General features: G+C 36.6%; 1 pseudogene; it reads left to right on the forward strand.

Moving 5' to 3' along the window:
- The first annotated feature begins 6,098 nt into the window (after positions 1 to 6,098).
- On the forward strand, positions 6,099 to 6,748 carry LOC112941270 (uncharacterized; annotated as a pseudogene).
- The last annotated feature ends 12,310 nt before the right edge of the window (positions 6,749 to 19,058 follow it).

A 19,058-nucleotide genomic window follows, 5' to 3' on the forward strand; every position in this document is an offset into this window, starting at 1 on the left:
CTTTGTTCAAGGTCTACTCTAGCCTAGGAGGAAATTGATGATAAGGAAATGTCGGAGATGGATTTTTTTTTATTATTATTATTTTCTTTTTAGTTCATCAAATTGTGTTTTAATCTTAAACACTTTGATGTTTTTATTTTGGTCATTTTGATTTTAATGGTATTTTCAAGTTAAACAAATGTCGTATTTTTCTTTTAAAAGAAATTTATCCACATGAACTACGTAATGATCTGATTCATATTCAATATGATACGTAGGCAACCTTTAATATGTTCAATCAAAATGCATTCAAATTATTCAAGTAAGTAAAGTAGATGACCAAATGACATAATCAAGTCATCCAAAGCAGGGATGAAACATAAAAGTCTTCTAAAACACATTATAGACATATGAAAATCTAGGTGCATGACATACAACGTGAATTTAATATCCTAATATTTTGAATCATAACACATGTTTTTTAATATATATGAGAATTTAGAGAGTTTAAAAGGTGGTTGGTTTGTGAGGAGAGGTGGCATCTCATCAATATAACACAACATCATAAGGGAAAGAAAAAATGACATGTAAAGACGGAACAGACTCGAAAAATAAAGGCGCACAAACCCAAATGGTTGCGCAAAAACCGGTACCTATAGAAGAGGTGAAAATGTTATGACAACAGATGACCGTAATGTACGAAGCTTGGATGAAAGGGCAAGCTCCTCTTCCTTCAATTCGAGAATAATTTAATGCAAATATGCCATTCCCCATCCAAGTCTCAACAAGTGACCCGGTTTATCCACCTGTGTTTGGACCCTACATTAACACATCTAATACTGCCGGAACTTCCTCATTAAACTCGTTAAAACCATCACTGATGAATAATCCACTTTTAGTACCTACTGTCCAAACTAATACAATTCCTCAACCCACACTGGTACAAAAATCCAATGATAACCCTATACTCAAAGATCAACATGGCCAAGGTCATGCCCCTAAATTAACTTGCTATGTTCCTAACTCTTACCACCGCCAATACATTTCTCCCATTGAAGTTGAGAAAAACATTAAGAATAAGGAACATGAAGAAATTGCAAGAAAAAAGAAGAGTTTGGAACAAAACATAAAGAATATGCAAGGTCTACGAGGACACAAAAGTGTTTCATTTAAGGACTTATGCATGTTTCCAGATGTTAATTTGCCTCTACGGTTCAAAACTCTAAAGTTTGATAAATATAATGGTCATGGCGATCCAGTGTCTCATTTGAGAATATTCTGTAATCAGTTGAGACGAGCCGGAGGAAAAGAAGAACCTCTTATGGCTTACTTTGGAGAGAGTTTAACGGGTATAGCATAAGAATGGTTTATCGATCAGGAAATTTCTCATTGGCGCATTTGGGATGATACGGCACAAGATTTTTTCCAACAATTTCAATACAATATCGATATTATTCCCGATCGCAATTCCCTAGCTAATATGAAAAAAAAGCCATCAGGAAGTTTTAGGGAATATGCCATAAGATGGAGGGAGTAGGCGGCTAGAGTCAAACCACCAATGAAAGAATATGAGTTAATTGATGTTTTTCTCCAGGCTCAAGAACCTAACTACTTTCATTATCTTCTTGCCGCAATGGGAAAGCCTTTCGCCGAAGCGATTAAGATCAGAGAAATTGTAGAGAATGGCATAAAGTCGGGTAAGATTGTGAGTCAAGCATCCATTAGAGCTACCACACAAGCAATACAAAGTGGATCCGCTAATTTTACCAATCGAAAAAAACAAGGAGGAAGTGTCCATGACGGCATCTGGATCAAGAGGTGTTTGAATAGGCATGAAAAATCCTTATGGTCAAGGCCAACAAGAACTATATAATTCTCCTCATCATTATTACCCGTGCCACTATGAAGTTAGCAATACTCAAGCATATGTCCGGCCTCCTTCACGCCAACAATTGTGGGTGCCTGCCCCATAAGTTTCTCGCCCCAAACAACAAAATTTCCAGGCGCCATACTATCCACGTCATGGACAAACTATACGAGAGAACAAGGTCTAAAAGAAAATTTTACCCCTATTGGGAAATCGTATACGAGTTTTTTATGGAAATTGATACAATTGGGACTGGTTGAACCTCTCAATCCGTACGTTGTAAATAAAAATGCAAGAGGTTTGGATCCGACTGTTATATGCGAGTATTACGCCAACGCTCCAGGTCATAGCACAGAGAATTGTTGGACCCTAAAAAGAGTCATTGAGAAGTTAATCGAGGATAAGGTAATCGAGGTACGCAATGAGAAAGCACCGAATGTCACCAATAACCCAATCCCTGCTCATAATAAAGAGCGTGTTGTGGGGATGGTTGGAATTTTTGAAGATTATGAGCAAACAAGTAGAACAAAAGTGGAAAGAAAGGGTTTCAAAAAAAGAGTCTTGTATGGCTTTAGAACCCATACAAAGGGCGCCGATAATTGTTAAAGGTGCGCGTTCGAATTTTTGGAACTCGAGGAAGCTAGTGTTGTATGTCCCTGAATCTATAAAAAGTGGAGACGTACCGTTGGATGGACCAAAATTCTACATTACTGATAAATTTTCAATTTTTAATCAAAATCAAGAAAGTATGAATCAGCCAGTTGTAATACGAATTGCACCACAAATTTCGATCACAAACACCAAGGCCATTTGGTGGAACTACAACAAAGTCATTGTTACTCACAAGGGAAAGGAGATAGTTGAAGAAAAATGAAACAAGATGCTTAAATCATTCAGGAAGATGTTATGTAGCGGAAGAATTTAAGAGATACAAACAACTCAAGAAAATCAGTTGCCGATGAAAAAACCAGCCACTGATGAAGATGTTGAAGAGTTTCTAAAAAAGATGAAAGCTCAAGATTACTGTGTTATAGATCAGTTGAGGTAAACGCCTGCTCAAATCTTTTTATCGTCATTACTCATACATTCTAAATAATATCGTAAAGTGTTGATCAGAATTTTGAATGAGGCACATATATCAGAAAATATTACCGTAGGTCAATTGGAATAGATGGTTAATCGAATTTTTGAGGTAAATAGAATCACTTTCACTGATGATGAATTTTCCTTGGAAGGATCTGGACATAATAGGGCTCTACATTTAACCGTGAAATGTGAAGAACACTATTGAAGAGAGTCATGGTTGATGGAGGATCATGTGTAGACATATGCCGTTTTTCAACTCTACAAAGCTTGAGAATCAACACTGATAGGATTCGTACTAACAATGTTTGTGTACGGGCATTTGATGGTGCAAAACGGGATACTCTTGGTGAAATATACTTAATTGTTACAATTGGATCAGCGGAGTTTGGAATCACTTTCCAAGTGATAGACATGGACACATCTTACAATATGCTTTTGGGTAGGCCATGGATCCACATGGCTAGAATTTTGCCATCTACTCTACACCAAGTGGTCAAGTTTGAACATGACAAACAAGAAATCATTGTCCATGGTGAAGATGATCTCCCAATCACCCGAGATCTTTCTATACAATGCATTGAGGCTAAAAGAGGTTGTCAATCCCTCAACTATCAGGCTTTGGAGATAATAATGGTTAATCAGTTTTTAGAAGGAAATCCTATCCTCCAATGTCATCTGTCCTCTACTTCAGTCATGGTGGTGGCTCAAATGGTACAAAAAGGTTATGAACCCGAAAAGGGGTTAGGTTTGTCGTTGCAAGGAACTGTGAATCCTATCAATCCAATGGGTAATCAAGATGCATTCGGTTTGGGTTTCAATCCAACTAGATTTGATATAAAATGGGAAAAAGATTGTAAAAGAAATGCTTGGAATCTGTCGAACCCGATCCCCCATATTGCTCAATCTTTCACTAAATCTCAAGGTGAACCGTGTCCAGACTTACCAATCCAAAATGATGTGGATGAAATGTGTCAAGGTATCAAGGAAATTTTTTATGAGGTAAACATGACTTACAAGGGTGAGGGTACTAGTCATATGGATATGCAATTTATCGGCCCGAATGTCCAACTCTATAACTGGAAAGCCATTCCTCTCCCTACAAAAAAGGAGTCATGGTAGTTTTTTTTTGCTGTTTTTTATTTTATTTTCTTGGATTATTCTCAGGGTTGTAATTGAAAGATTCTAGTTGTTTTGCTTTATTGTTAAACCTTTTATCCTTTCCCATTCATCGCAATGAAGTTCTAGTCATCTTCTTTGTTCCTACTCTTTCTAATATTTGCCATCTTATTTTCATTTCAGTTACGTTAACTTTAATAATATGATATGCATGCGGTGTTTAAAATTTGATCCTAAAAAGTTTTCTGATCTTATAATAATGAATCCTAAGTCTAAGGTATATGATGAAGTTGAAGCTGATGAAGAAATATAAAGGGGTTTGGATCAATTTGAAAATAAGCCTAAACCTAATTTAAGTGAAACAGAGGTGTTTAATTTGGGAACTCCCGAAGAAGTGAAATAAATAAAGATAAGGATTCATGTCGATCGAAATATTCGAGATGACTTAATTCAATTTTTAATTAAATACAAAGATGTGTTCGCTTGGTCATACGATAACGTGCCGGGGTTAACTGCTGATTTGGTTGTTTATAAACTTCCCATACGTCCCGATTTTCCACATGTCCAGTAAAATCAAAGAAAATTTAAGACAGATATGAGCGATAAAATCAAAGAGGAAATCATGAAGCAACTGAATGCAAAACTGATTAGGGTCGTCCAATGCACTACTTGGTTGGCGAATGTTGTTCCAGTACCAAAAAGTATGGAAAGATCAGAGTTTGTGTTGATTATCAAGATTTAAACAAAGAAAGTCCAAAAGACAATTTTCCACTACCCAACATTCATATCTTGGTTGAATATTGTGCTAAATACGAGATTCAATCTTTCATGGACTTCTACGCCGGATATCCCCAAATTCTCATGGATGAAAAAGACGCAGAAAAAACTTCTTTCACTACCCTGTGGGGTACATATTATATAGGGTCATGCCATTTGGTCAAAAAAATGCAGGGGCAACCTACATAAGAGCTATGACTACAATATTCCATGACATGATGCATAATGAAGTTGAGGTATATGTCGATGATGTCATCATTAAGTCTAGAATGCAGATTGACCATGTGCGTGATCTAAGAAAGTTTTTCGAAAGGTTGAGAAAGTAAAGCTCAAGCTTTATCTAGCTAAATGTGCCTTTGGAGTTCCATCTGGCAAGCTTTTGGGTTTTATAGTTAGCGGAAGAGGCATTGATTAGACCCCTCCAAGATAAAGTCCATTCGAGAATTGCCACCTCCAAAAACAAGAACTGCAGTCATGAGTTTTCTGTGAAGGTTAAACTATATCAGCGGATTCATCGCTCAACTCACTACTACATGCGAGCCGATATTCAAGTTATTGAAAAAGGATGCTGCTACTAAATGGACAAAAGAGTGTCAAAAGGCTTTTGACAAAATTATGGAATATTTAGCAAATCCTCCGGTACTGGTCCCCCCAAGAGCCTGGTAGGCCTTTGCTTTTATACCTCCGGGTAACGGATAATTCCTTTGGTTGCGTTCTAGGACAACATGAAGTCACGGGGAAAAAGTAACAAGCCATCTATTACTTGAGCAAAAAGTTCACATCCTGTGAGGCAAAGTACACTCTATTAGAAAAAACATGTTGTGCAACATCGGTCGCTCAAAAATTGATGCACTCTTTTTTGTGATACACCACTTACCTCATACCTTGAATGGATCCTCTGAAATATATTTTTCAAAAAGCCTTGCCGACGGTTAGGTTGGCAAAATTGCAGATTTTGCTTACCGAATTTGGTTTTGTGTATGTTACTCACACCGCCATGAAAACACAAGCATTGGCCGATTATCTGGCAGAGAATTTGATTGATGAAGAATACGAATTCTTAAAGACATACTTCCCTGATGAAGAGATCAACTCTATCGAGGAAGAAATTCCTGATAATGACCCCCGGAATATATATTTTGATGGGGCTGTCAACAAAAATGGAGTGGCAATTGTGGCAGTTTTTATCTCACCAAGCGGTTTTCATCATCCTGCCACAACACGACTTCGTTTCTTTTCTACCAACAACACAAGAGAGTACAAAGCTTGCATCATGGGTTTGAATATTGCAATAAATCTAGATGTATATGATCTCTTAGTCTTGGGGGATTCCGACTTGCTCATTCGACAAGCTCGAGGCGAATGGGAAACTCGAGACATTAAGCTCATACCCTAAAAATAATGTTTAGAAGATCTCATCAAAAATTTCAAGTCCATTAAATTTAGATATACTCCAATGTTTCACAATGAGTTGGATGATTCTTTGGAAACCCTAGCATCGATGCTTCCATACCTAGGCAATACCTACATTGACCAGTTGGAAATCCAACTTAGGGATCAACATGGTTATTGCAATATAATTGCGGTAGAGGTAAATGGTGATACTTGGTATCACGACATCAAACAGTTTATAAAATCTCGAGAATATCCACTGTATGCTGATAGAGATAAAAAAAGAACTATTAGGCGACTAACCAATGGTTCCTCTTAAGTTGCGATATCTTATATAAAAGGAATCAAGATCTGAATTTATTACGATGTTAGAATAATAAAGAGGCAGATACAATTACGAATGAGTTACACTCAGGAGTATGTGGCCCACACATGAATGGTTACGTCGTACCAAAAAAGATTATTCGGTCAGGATACTATTGGTTGACCATCGAGCGAGATTGCTTCCAATTTGTTCGCAAGTGCCATTAATGCCAAATTCATAGTGACTTGATTCACTCACCCCCTTTAGAGTTGCATCCTATGTCTGCTCCATAACCTTTTGTTACATGGAGAATAGACTTTATTTGGCCAATAGAGCCAAAAGCATCTAACGGTCATCGGTTTATTTTAGTTGACATCGATTACTTTAACAAATGGGTAAAAGCTATAACGTTCAAATCAGTTTCCAAGAAAGCGGGGTGGACTTCGTTCATTCCAACATCATATGTCATTTTGGCATACCAAAAATCATTATTACAGACAATGCAATGTATCTCAACAGCCACTTGATGAAGGAAGTTTGTGAGCAATTTAAAATTGTTCATCGTCATTCAACCCCTTATCGTCCCAAAGAAAATGGGGATGTTGAAGCTGCGAATAACAACATCAAGAAGATTCTTAGGAAAATGGTGGAAGGATCTAGACAGTGGCATGAGAAATTACCCTTCGCTCTCATGGGATATTGCATGACTCTTCGTACGTCAGTCGATGCAACTCCTTACTTATTGGTTTACGGAACTAAGGTTGTCATACCCGCAGAAGTTGAAATCCCTTCTCTTTGAACCATTGTTGAAGCAGAAATCGAGGATACAAAATGAGTTAAATCGACGTTAGAATAATTATCACTGATAGAAGAAAAACAATTGACATCAATTTGTTTTGGTCAATTATATCAGCAGAGGATGGCTCCGGCATATAATAAAAAATTACTCCCAAGAAATTTTGAAGTGGGTCAACTTGTTATTAAACGTATCCTTCCCTTCCAAGATGAGGCCAAGGGAAAGTTTTATCCAAATTGGCAAGGCCCTTATGTTATTAAGAAAGTGTTATCCAAAGCAACTTTGCAATTGGCGGATATGGAGAGAAAGGCAATTGACACGATTGTAAATGCAGATTCGATCAAGAGATAATACATTTAACACTGCTTGTCATTTTTATGATGAGAAGATAAAAATGTATCCTGTTTTATCTCAAACACCACTGGTCTGGTTCTTTTTTAAAAAAAAATTAAAAAATAAAAAAAGAAAAAAATGAAAAAAATAATTAAAAACACAAAAAGTTCATTGAACTATGTTTGACTTGATTTCTAAAAGGATACGTAGGCAGCTCTTCATTAGGGTTCGATCTAATCACTCAATAAAAATATAATCATGTTCTTCAATTCTCTCAAGGTTGAGACATTATGTAGGCGAACTATGGAGAAAATGAAAAAGAGAGTGTTGTGAGTGAAAGCCCTTACGGGCACTATAAGACGATGTTTAGTTGTGTGACAAAGATTAGAATGCCTTATTGGTGAAAAATCATGAAAGGCAGTACTGATCGAATGATGACATTTTGACTTGACATGAGCGTAGTCATGATAATAGTCAAGGTTAGACCGAAAGGTGCAACATTGTTTCCTGAGGTTCAGACAACTCGAAAAAGATCAAACGTTCGGTCCAATTACATGTCATGTTTCAAAGTTGTCACGTACTTTCAGATAAGATTCCTTTCACTCATTTAAATATTTTCTTATTTATCTACTACTTCTAAAGACACAATTTTTTGTTCATAACCCTTTCATTAGTGTAATTTGTGCTTGTGTTTCTTTGAGTTTTTATTTTTCTTTCTCATCATCAACTCGTGTCAAGTGAGAATATAAAATTGAATCCGCAAAATTGACTAAGGTATTTCAAGTTGAATGTTGGGGACATGCACCATATTGGCTAGGGCGTGAACCTATCGAGAAAATAAATATCATAAATCGATACCGTGTGAAAATAGATAAAGTAAAAGAGTTGCTTGGGAACGAATGAACCACACAACATGCACAAAATGGTAATGAGTTAGAATGTCCATGAAAAGTATTTCAAGGAAAAATAAGGAATGTTTTTAAAACATCAACAAGATATACGCACAATAATCAATGGGTTGAATCTTCCAAGCGGAGCGGATCCAGAAGTCAAGCTTTACAAGATACTCAAAGTCACGAACCAACCACCATGTAGGAAAATTAACGATACATTTCCTTGACTTAAAACAGGTAGAAGGCAGAATCATGTAAATAGTTTGCGAGAGACAAACGCCGCGGTGCTATGTTTTGAATCTTTACTTTTCATATAATATGCGTGATAAAATAATCATAACAATAAAAATGACTTTTTTAATTGAAACTGGGGAATTTTATTTTATTTTTAGTTTGTTCAATGTACAAATAAAAGTAAAAAAAATAAAGATGAATAATAATATTAATAATGATAATAATATAAGTCAAAAGAAGAAATGTATGTGTGTGTGTGTATATATATATATATATATATATATATATATATATATAATGTCATGTCTTCATAGGGCACAATAACCCCTATTTTACTTTTCATGTCTTCACAGGGCACAATAACCCCTGGTTGCATATAGGGCACAATAAGCCTATCATTTTTTTAATGTCTTCACAGGGCACAATAACCCTTGGTAACATATAGGGCACAATAATCCTTATCCTATTTTTTTATGTTTTCACAGGGTACAATAACCCTTGGTTGCATATAGGGCACAATAACCCCTATCCTATTTTTCATATTTTTACAGGGCACAATAATCCCTGGTTGCATATAGGGCACAATAACACATAACCTATTTTTCATTATTTGACAGGGCACAATAACCCCTGGTTGCATATAGGGCACAATAACTCCTATTTTATTTTTTCATGTCTTCAGAGGGCACAATAACCCCTTGATTGCATATAGGGCACAATAACCCCTATCATTTTTTTCACATGACACAAAAACCCCTGGTTGCATTTAGGGCACAAAAACCCCTATTTTATTTTTCATGCCTTCAGAGGGCACAATAACCCCTATTTTATTTTTCTTGTCTTTACAGGGCATAATAACCCCTACTTGCAATTTGGGTACACAACTCTTTGTGGTCTTATTTTTTAACATTTTGTAATAGGCTACAAAAACATTATTTTTATTATTAGTATAGACTTTTATAGCTTTCATCAAAACTCACAAAATTTCCTCGTGCAAACTAGGTAGAAAATTTTGTTTTGTGTGCAGGTTTCTACATAATACACAAATTGGCAGTTCAAAAATAAAAGAATTCATCTTTTCGAGAACATCATGCGGAAAAATGTTAGTAACTGAAGTCAATTAATGAAGTTTCAAGTCCTAAACTCATATGTCGAGAGCAAAGTTCGGAATCGATTAACCTACCAAAGAGGGTGAAGCGATATCCGAGAATTCAAAATGTAGACTTAGCAATATCGGAGTAGATAGTATTTCATATCTTTCCTTCTGCATTTTGTTCTTTTTATGTAATAGCTGGAGTTACGAACCGTAATCTCGACAAAACCTTACTCGACAACCTAACTCGTCGGAACTACGCCTGACTCCTTATTATCAACTTAGGATAGGTAGTTTTTAAAAAGTTAGGACACAGTCAAACCTCTTCTCTATTATAATTTTTCACATTTTTGCCATAAATATTTGAGTAAAAAGTTAGTCACATTGTTCACGTCTTTGCATGAAAACTCTTTATGTTTTCAAGCAAAGAGGGGCATACTGTGAACACCTAATTTTTTACCAAAATATAATATATTTTACACTAATTTAAAAAGGGTTATATTTAAAATAAAATAAAATAATAATAATAAATTGTATATTAATAAAAATTAGAAGATCAATTATAATTTAATAAAAAAAATTGATAAATAGAAGTTGGTAATTTAAGATATTTGTTAATTATCTAATCTAAAAATAATAATAATATAGAAAATATTATAAAAAAGTATAGAGAAAGAAAAGAAAAGAGGAGTCCTAAATATTTCAAATTTATTTTACCTTGTCCTAATTATTCCCAACTTCCTAACTTATTTTACTAAAAAAATTTATTCCATTTATTTATTTTTTATTTTTATTTCTCTCTCTCTCTCTCTCTTTTGGGCGTTTGTTTTACAAACTTTACACATTTTTTTTTAATTTTCTATTATTATTATTTATTTATTTTATATCCTTATCTGAACCCTAATTTTCTCAACTAATTTTTAAAGATAAATTCTAATCTCACTCTAATTGATTTTATTTCTAATATTGATAACATTAGAACTCTTAATTAAGTCTCAACATTCACATTGAAGGATTATTTTTCTATTTAATTTTACTCTTAGTTAACCGAAGGGTTGAGGGTTCGAACCCCCACAGTCCCTTTTTAATTTTTGTTTGTCTCTTGTTGCCAATTCTTGCCTAAACCAAGAGTTTTTGGGTTCAAACACCATAACCTCTTTGATTTTTCCTTTAATTCTCAATGGGATAGGGAGGTTGTGGGTTTGAACCCCTTTATCGTCCTTATTTTTTTAATTTAATTTCGCTGATGCTTGGGAGGTTGTGGGTTGGAATCCCACGCCTCCCATTTATTTGATTAATTACTTTTCTCTTCATTCACCTCCAATTCACAAGTTCAAATACCCTTACCACCATTTCCCTTTCTTATTTCATGAAATCAATATCTATGATCGAATCCCCTAAGCGCCATTTCCCTTTTATTTTTCGCGAAAGCAGTAGCTCAGATCGAATTTCTAAGCCCCATTTCCTTTTTTTTTCCGCGAAAGCAGTAAATACGATCGAATCCCCTTAGCTTCTTCACAAGTTTTTTTTCAGCTTCTTTAACATGTGAGACCAATTGACTTCACTTATTTTATTTTATTTTAAAAACTCAGAATTTGACATTCTTGGAGAGTACACATATCTGAAAATTTTAGTCGTTCTTCAACTCATTTTTAGCTACAGTTTTCATAAATTTAGCTGGCTAAAAGATGATCATTCAATACACTATATTTCATTGCAATAAACATCACATGGTATACTCATTTCACACATAAAATACACAAGAATTTCATGTCTTATACGGCTCCAAATAGTGGCTAAGGCACTGCCAACGCGCTCACACACACAAATCTTTTTTATCACACTTTGAATATCATTTTCATAATTTTTCTCACATAAACATGTTCACATTTAATAAAAACACATCATTCATGCCTAAATCTAGCAGCACAACAGACCATCCTATGAATTCGTTCGGACGATAGGGAGAAGGACATAAAAAAAAGGGAACAACCATAGTTTCAGAATGTTTCTTTTGACTCGTAACGGACCTCTTGGGAGAGGGACAAAGAGAGAAGAAACCCATACATTTTGATGTTGCTCAAGTGTGCAGCTGCTGCCCAGAAAATCCTCCAAACCACGCCCATAATGTGAAGAACAATCGTTATTAATCTGTTCTTGAGCTTCTTGTTAGTCAGAGCGTGAGAGAAAGAGAGTTGAGACACGTGGAAGAGAGTTGAGAAACGTGAGGGAGAGAGTTATTAGGATTAGGTGACTAAATTCAAGACATAGTCAAAATAAGATTTAATTAAATTAATACAAAATCTGATTTATTGAAATTAATACATGAAAGTACCATTTTACCCTTAATGAATAGATTTTAATTGATGATAAAATAGTCAATTCATTGCTCGTAGTGTGGCTCAAACTCGAGTGGCACCACATTTGCAAAATAGGTCACTCCGGGTTGCTCCAATCCAAATTGCTCTTTTAACTGAATTAATTAATTAATTAAATATTTTCCTCATGTTAATTACAATATTACCCTTGGCCTGGAAAAACCCATTTTACCCATGGACCCTTAAAACTTAAAATTTCCTTTTTTATTTCTGGTAAAGACCCCTTCGATTAAATCTTCATTTTTGCGAGCATTACGTGGTTGGTTCAATCATTTCCAAGCTCAACTAACTCCCCAAGTTAGTTGAATTTGTTGTGGTAAAGGTTATAAGGTCTGCTTTGACGCATTTCAATTTCTGTGAACCTTGGTTTATTCGCAAGCATTCTTGACACCATAAGTCTTGATCCTATTAATTTTTAGGGTTCTTACATTATCCCCCCCTTAGGAGCATTCGTCCCCTAATGACACTACCACATCATATCGTAATGCCAGTCAAATTATAATAAAATCACTATGCACAGGCAATCATATAGCAAAAAAATACGGAGAGATAAGGATATGTAGGCTTAAGAGTAGGAAGTCTACCCAAAAGAGCTGATAAGATGTGGCTAGCGCGATATCATGTCGGCCTCATCCCCCCACATAGCACCCTCAACAAGATAATTTCTCCACAATACCTTCACTGTGGAAATCTCCTTGTTCCTCAGCCGCTTGACTTGTCTATCTAAGATCTCAACAAGCACCCCCTCATAAGGAAAATCTTAACCACCCCCGAAACCTTCAACATGTAAGATTGATGATAGATCACCTAGGCACTTCTTTTGCATAGACACATGAAAGACATGATGAAAAAAAGTTAGCTCTGCAGGCAATGCTAACTCATAGACCACCTCACCCACACGCAGTAAGATCTCATGCGTCCCAGCATACCTCGGACTCAGCTTCCTTTTTCTACCAAATCTCATCACCATTTTCATAGGTGATTTCTGCAAGTAAACCTGGTCACCACTATTAAACTCTAACGTTTCTTTTGTGTTATCATCATATGACTTCTGCCTACTATAAGTAGTAGCCAACCTGTACTTAATCACTTTGAACTTCTCTAAGGCCTCATGAACGATCTCTGGACACAAAATGGATGACTATCCAACCTCGAACCACCAAACTGGAGATCTACATCACCTACCAAACAGTGTCTCACACGGTGCTATTACAATGCAGGAATGATAGCTATTATAATAGGAGAACTCTATCTGAGGCATATGGTCATCCCAGTTACCTATAAAGTCAATCACACACTCTCTCAACATATCCTCCAATGTTTGAATGGTGCGCTCTGCCTGCCCATCTTTCTAAGGATGAAAGGTAGTGCTAAGCTTCACATGTGTGCCCAACCTCTTCAAGAAAGATTACAGACATGTGAAGAAAATTGATCTCCTCTATCTGAAATAATAGATGAGAGAATCCCATGCCATCTCACAATCTCAACAATGCACAGTCTCGCATAATCCACGACTGTAAGTAGACTTCATAGGGATAAAGTGTGTAGACTTCCACTTCCAAGTCGGAACCTCAAAAATATGAGTCAGACCACAAGGCTTAAGATGCCCTGCCTTAACCTACTGACAATAAGGACACTTCTCTATGTTTTATGCAATGTCCTTCTCTATACAATTCCACCAATAAATCTTCTTAAGATCATCATAAATCTTTGTGGAACCTTGATGTATGGAATAGGTGCAGCCATGCGCCTCTACAATAATCCCAGTCCGCAAATCAACCACATTTGGTACACAAAACCTTCCTGATACCTAAGTATGCCATTACCTCCCAAAGCGAGAGACTCATTCATCTTCATCATTACTGAATCCTTCATCTCAATCAACACAGTATCTAGATGTTGACCTTTCTTGACTTCAATTACCAAGGATGATTCAAAACTAGGATGAACTAAACATCCCCAGTAGTATAGTCAGCCAAACGCACACCCAGTCTGTGTACATATTTCACCAGTTTCTTCTTCTCATCCTCAATGTTGGTTCTACTTCCCATGATCAATCTACTCAAAGCATCATCTACAACATTAGCCTTACCTGGATAGTACTACAAATTCATGTCAAAATCCATCAAGAGCTCCAACTATCTCCACTGACGTAGATTGAACTCCCTCTGTGTGAACACGTATTTGAGACTCTTATTGTCTATGAACACATCCTCATGCATTCGATACAGATAGTGTCTCCACAGGTTCAGTACAAACACTACAGCTGCGAAATCCAGGTCATTAGTGGGATAATTCTTCTCTTGAACCTTAAGCTTTCTGGAAGCATATGATATTACCTTACCAGCCCTCATAAGAACATAACCCAAACCAACCCTAGATGCATCACAATAAACCGTGTAATTTTCACTACACTTAGGCAGCGTAAGCATCGGGTCTTAAGTGAGTCTGTCATTGAGCTCCTGGAAACTCTTCTTACAAATCTCTGTCCATTCAAACTTGGCGCTCTTCTTCGTCAAAGCTGTCATTGGGGTAGTAGTGTAAGAAAATCCCTCCAAAAACCTGCAGTAGTAACAAGCCAATCCTAGAAAGCTACGGATGTCAGTGGGAGTAAGGGTCTTTGGCAAGTTCTTAGCAGCTTCAGTCTTCCTGGGTCAACTTTTACACCTTGAACGGACACAACATGACCTAGGAAGGTCACTGATCTCATCCAAAATTCACACTTGCTTAATTTGGCATACAATTGATATTCTCTAAGAACCTTCAAGGTTAGTCTCAAATGTTGTTCATGCTCTCCCTTGGTCTTAGAGTAGATTAGAATGTCATCAATGAATATAAAGATGAAAGAGTCAAAGTATTCACGAAAGACCCTAATCATGAGATCCATTAATGCAACAGGTGAATTCGTAAGACCAAATGACATGAGTAGAAACTCATGGTGACCATAGCGGGTACGAAAGGCTGTCTTTGGGATATCTCCATCCATAAACCTAAGATGATGATACCATGAATCGAGATTAATCTTAGAGAAGAAATTATACCGTTGAAGCTTATCGAACAAATAATCTTTTATGGGGAGTAGATACTTGTTTTTGATGGTGACTTTGTTGAGCTGCTGATAATCGACACACATTCTAAGGCTCCGATATTTCTTCCTTACAAACAAAACTGGAGCGCCCCCAGGGGATATGCTCGGCTAAATAAAACCCTTATCAATGATATCTATTAATAGCAACTTGAACTATTTGAGTTTAACTGGATCCATTCAATACAGTGGAATTGAGATTGGTTTAGTATCGGGTTCTAAGTCACTACCAAAGTCGATCTCTAGAAGGGGAGGTACTCTATACAAATCTTTAGGAAACTCATCTAGGAACTAATTCACTATAGGCACTGAGTCTATAGAAGTAATATCATGATCTAAATTATTAACACTGACAAAATGACATAGTAACCCCTTGGACTTCATTTTTTTGGCCTTTAGATTTGAAATCAAAGGATTGGGATGACTCGAATTGTACCCCTCCCGGACTAACTCTTCTTCATTAGGTAAGATAAAATTTCACCACTCTACTACGAAAGTACAAGCAAGCATAACAACTGTAAAGCCAGTCCATGCCAAGAAAAATATAAATATCATGCATGGGTAACTCAATCATGTTTGCACACATAGTTTTACCACTTACAAATATTGGGCAATCTTTGTATACCCTATCAGTTCTTACATTTTCTTCTAAAGGGGTGCTAACCACTATAGGATCATGCAGAACTTCAGATAATACTTTAAAATTAAGGGCAAGCAGAGGATTGACAAAGGAAAACGTAGACCCTAGATCAAGTAAAGGATAAACAAAAGTTGAGAATACTTGCAGCAAATTTGTAACTACATCAGCGGACTTCTCCTGCTCCTCCCTGACCTTTAGGGCATAAAATGTGTTCCTTTTGTGAGGCTCGCCTTCTGCTGCACCCTGTGTGTTAGGCCTAGGCTGAGCATTACCTTCAACCTGACCTCTACTCTGTGGACAATCTTTGACCATGTATCCACTCTTACCACAATCGAAGCAGGCATTTGTGCCCTATCTACACTATCCACTTTGCTCTCGGACACACTTAACACAATTCTTCTTAGGACGCACATCTCAACTCCATTGCCCTTCTTGGGCTCAGAGCTACATCCTCTAAGTGTAGCACCCCTCTAAGGATTAGAATTCCCATAACTCGGTTTCCCCTTTTTGAACCTTGGCTGCTCACAAATGCCAATGTTTTTTTTGTAGCCTCCATGGCTTGGACCTGCCTGATCTTGAGGCCTAGGTCTCGTAACATCACAAACACCTCTCTTTCAGCGTCTTTCCTCTACTTGTTAGACATGCACCATCAACCTGGAAAGATATATATTATAATGGAGCATCGCAGATCGAAACTCCTCCTCCAAGTCTCCATTGATTCCTGTGAGAAAGTTGCTCATCTCATCTCTGCTGTTAGAAACTAGGGAAGTAGCATATCTTGATGATTTCAACAAAGCTCAGTATTCTCCCCATTCTTGCTATTAAATACTAGGGTTTGTAAGCTACTTTAATAGCTTAACAAATTTCAGGAAATTCTCCCTGACTGTCATAGAGTCTTGCTTAAGGATGATGAACTCTTCAACCTTTGCCTTCCTCATCTCTCTAGGGAAGAATCTCTCTAGAAATGTTGTTTTGAACAACACCCATGTGACTGACACTCCACCTAATACACGACTATCTTGCCATATCTTACACCAAGTCTGTGCAACATCCTTGAGATGATAGGAAGACAACTCAGCCTTCTCATATCAGTTGTCCCCATAGCAACCAGGATCTAATGAACCTCATATACAAACTGTTGAGGATCATTCGATGTTGTAGCCCCTGTGAATATAGGAGGATTCATCCTCATGAAATCTCACAGTCTGTCATTCATGCTACGAACCAGTGGCTTATCCCTCTTAACATCCTGTCGGTTTACTTGAGAAGTCATAGACTAAGCCTGCATCCTGATAGACTATGCCATGTGGGCCGGAGATGTCCTCACCTCAGAATCAGTCGACCCAAATAGGTTAACTATCATGGCCTCTCCTTCACCTTGAGCATAGGGTGGATTCTAATTACCCTAGCAGGTGATCCATGTATCTGTTGACCATTAGCTCTCCTAATTTTCATTATTTGAAAAACAACAAGGGTTGATGTTAGAAATTCTCATAAAACCAAGAATTAAGACATAAGGAAAAGCACGATATGATTAGAAGAAGGGAAATTTTCTTACGCATCATTAGTCTCTAATCCAGGATAGTGGTTCTCTTCACTACCATGACATAAAAACTACTCAATGTAGTTGATATTAACTTATATACCTTGTGATTCAACCTCGCTCTGATACAAACTTTGTCGCGACTGGAATCTACAACCCTGTCAAGACCGGCGTCGTTAACCTATTAGAGGTCACAGACAAGCCTACATGTGTTATTCATAACTCACCTAGATTAATATTAGCGTAAAATTTGAAACTTTTGATCTTTAACATACTTGCTAAATAATCTTAACATTTCATAATCGTTTATTATCAACCATATAACATTAAAGAGATAAGAAACTGAAAGAAATAGTTCATTAAGTATTAATTGTATAATGGAAAAAATGGCACTTATAAGAAGTTCGAACCGAAATAGGAAAGAAACGCTAGTGGAACATGCTTCACTAGCTGAACTCTAAAACTACGCTAGAATGTAAAACACTAGCATCCTCGAAAGCATCAGGACCTAACAAACTTTGAATGTTGATGCCCGGATAACTACACCAATTAAACTGTAGCTCTATCGGCCACGTGTGCCTTTACCTAAAATAGTATAGATGTATAGGGTTAGTAAATACTTGTACTAGCTATGGGTATATGCAAGCACACACCAAGGACATGCAAGAGAAGGAACATCATTTTCCTCACGGCATGATTTTTTGAAGTCAAGTCAGTAGACTTACCAAATTGAGATTAAGAAATTTAGTGAACTTTCCAAATTGAGTTAGTAACATCATGCCATAAGAGTAACATGCATCAATATAAATATCATATTGTGCACAACACATAACATCTTCAGATAGCACATATCATAGCACATAACATATATCACATAGCTTCTTTCATATCATTCATTCATATTCCATGAGACCTTGGAATCATGGACTTCAAATTAAGAATTTCTAAAATGAGAGCTCAACATGTGGGACCTCAATGAGGGAGTCTTCATAAGAAAACACAGAGTCTGTTTCATTCATTTATAAATACTTCATTTCATTTTATTCATAGGCCAGTATGAACACCAAATATACCTAGTGTATAGTTTAGGACTTTCATCGTCTTTGTTGTGCAATGATCAGGAATAACCTAATGTCATTACCTGGGTCTCGCTTACCTCTTCATTATCCTATCCTAACACCTTTGGTATCATTCATTTCATTTTGTGATTCATTTGAGGCTAGCCTCTTTTATTCATTGGGTACTTTAACTTTAACCGACATAGATCATGTGAGCATAATGAAATCCAGTGTCTCCCCTACACCAATAAGAGGTGGTATCACTGGCCAAAGTGACCAAAAAACATGCTTGCGTACATGGGAATTTAACCCCGCCAGATCCTTATATTCGTAGTATATGTTCAAAGACTAAGAGATGTATGGAGACCCATACCTGGCAAGCCTTACGGTCTAATCTCATGAGAGTTACGTGAACCTTCACCCTTCCCAAAAGAAGGAATCACCTCTCATAGCTAGCCTATCATTGCTTAGTATAAAGTTCTAT

Source organism: Solanum lycopersicum, chromosome 4 (genome assembly GCF_036512215.1).
Source record: "Solanum lycopersicum chromosome 4, SLM_r2.1".
Classification (NCBI taxonomy): Eukaryota; Viridiplantae; Streptophyta; class Magnoliopsida; order Solanales; family Solanaceae; genus Solanum; species Solanum lycopersicum.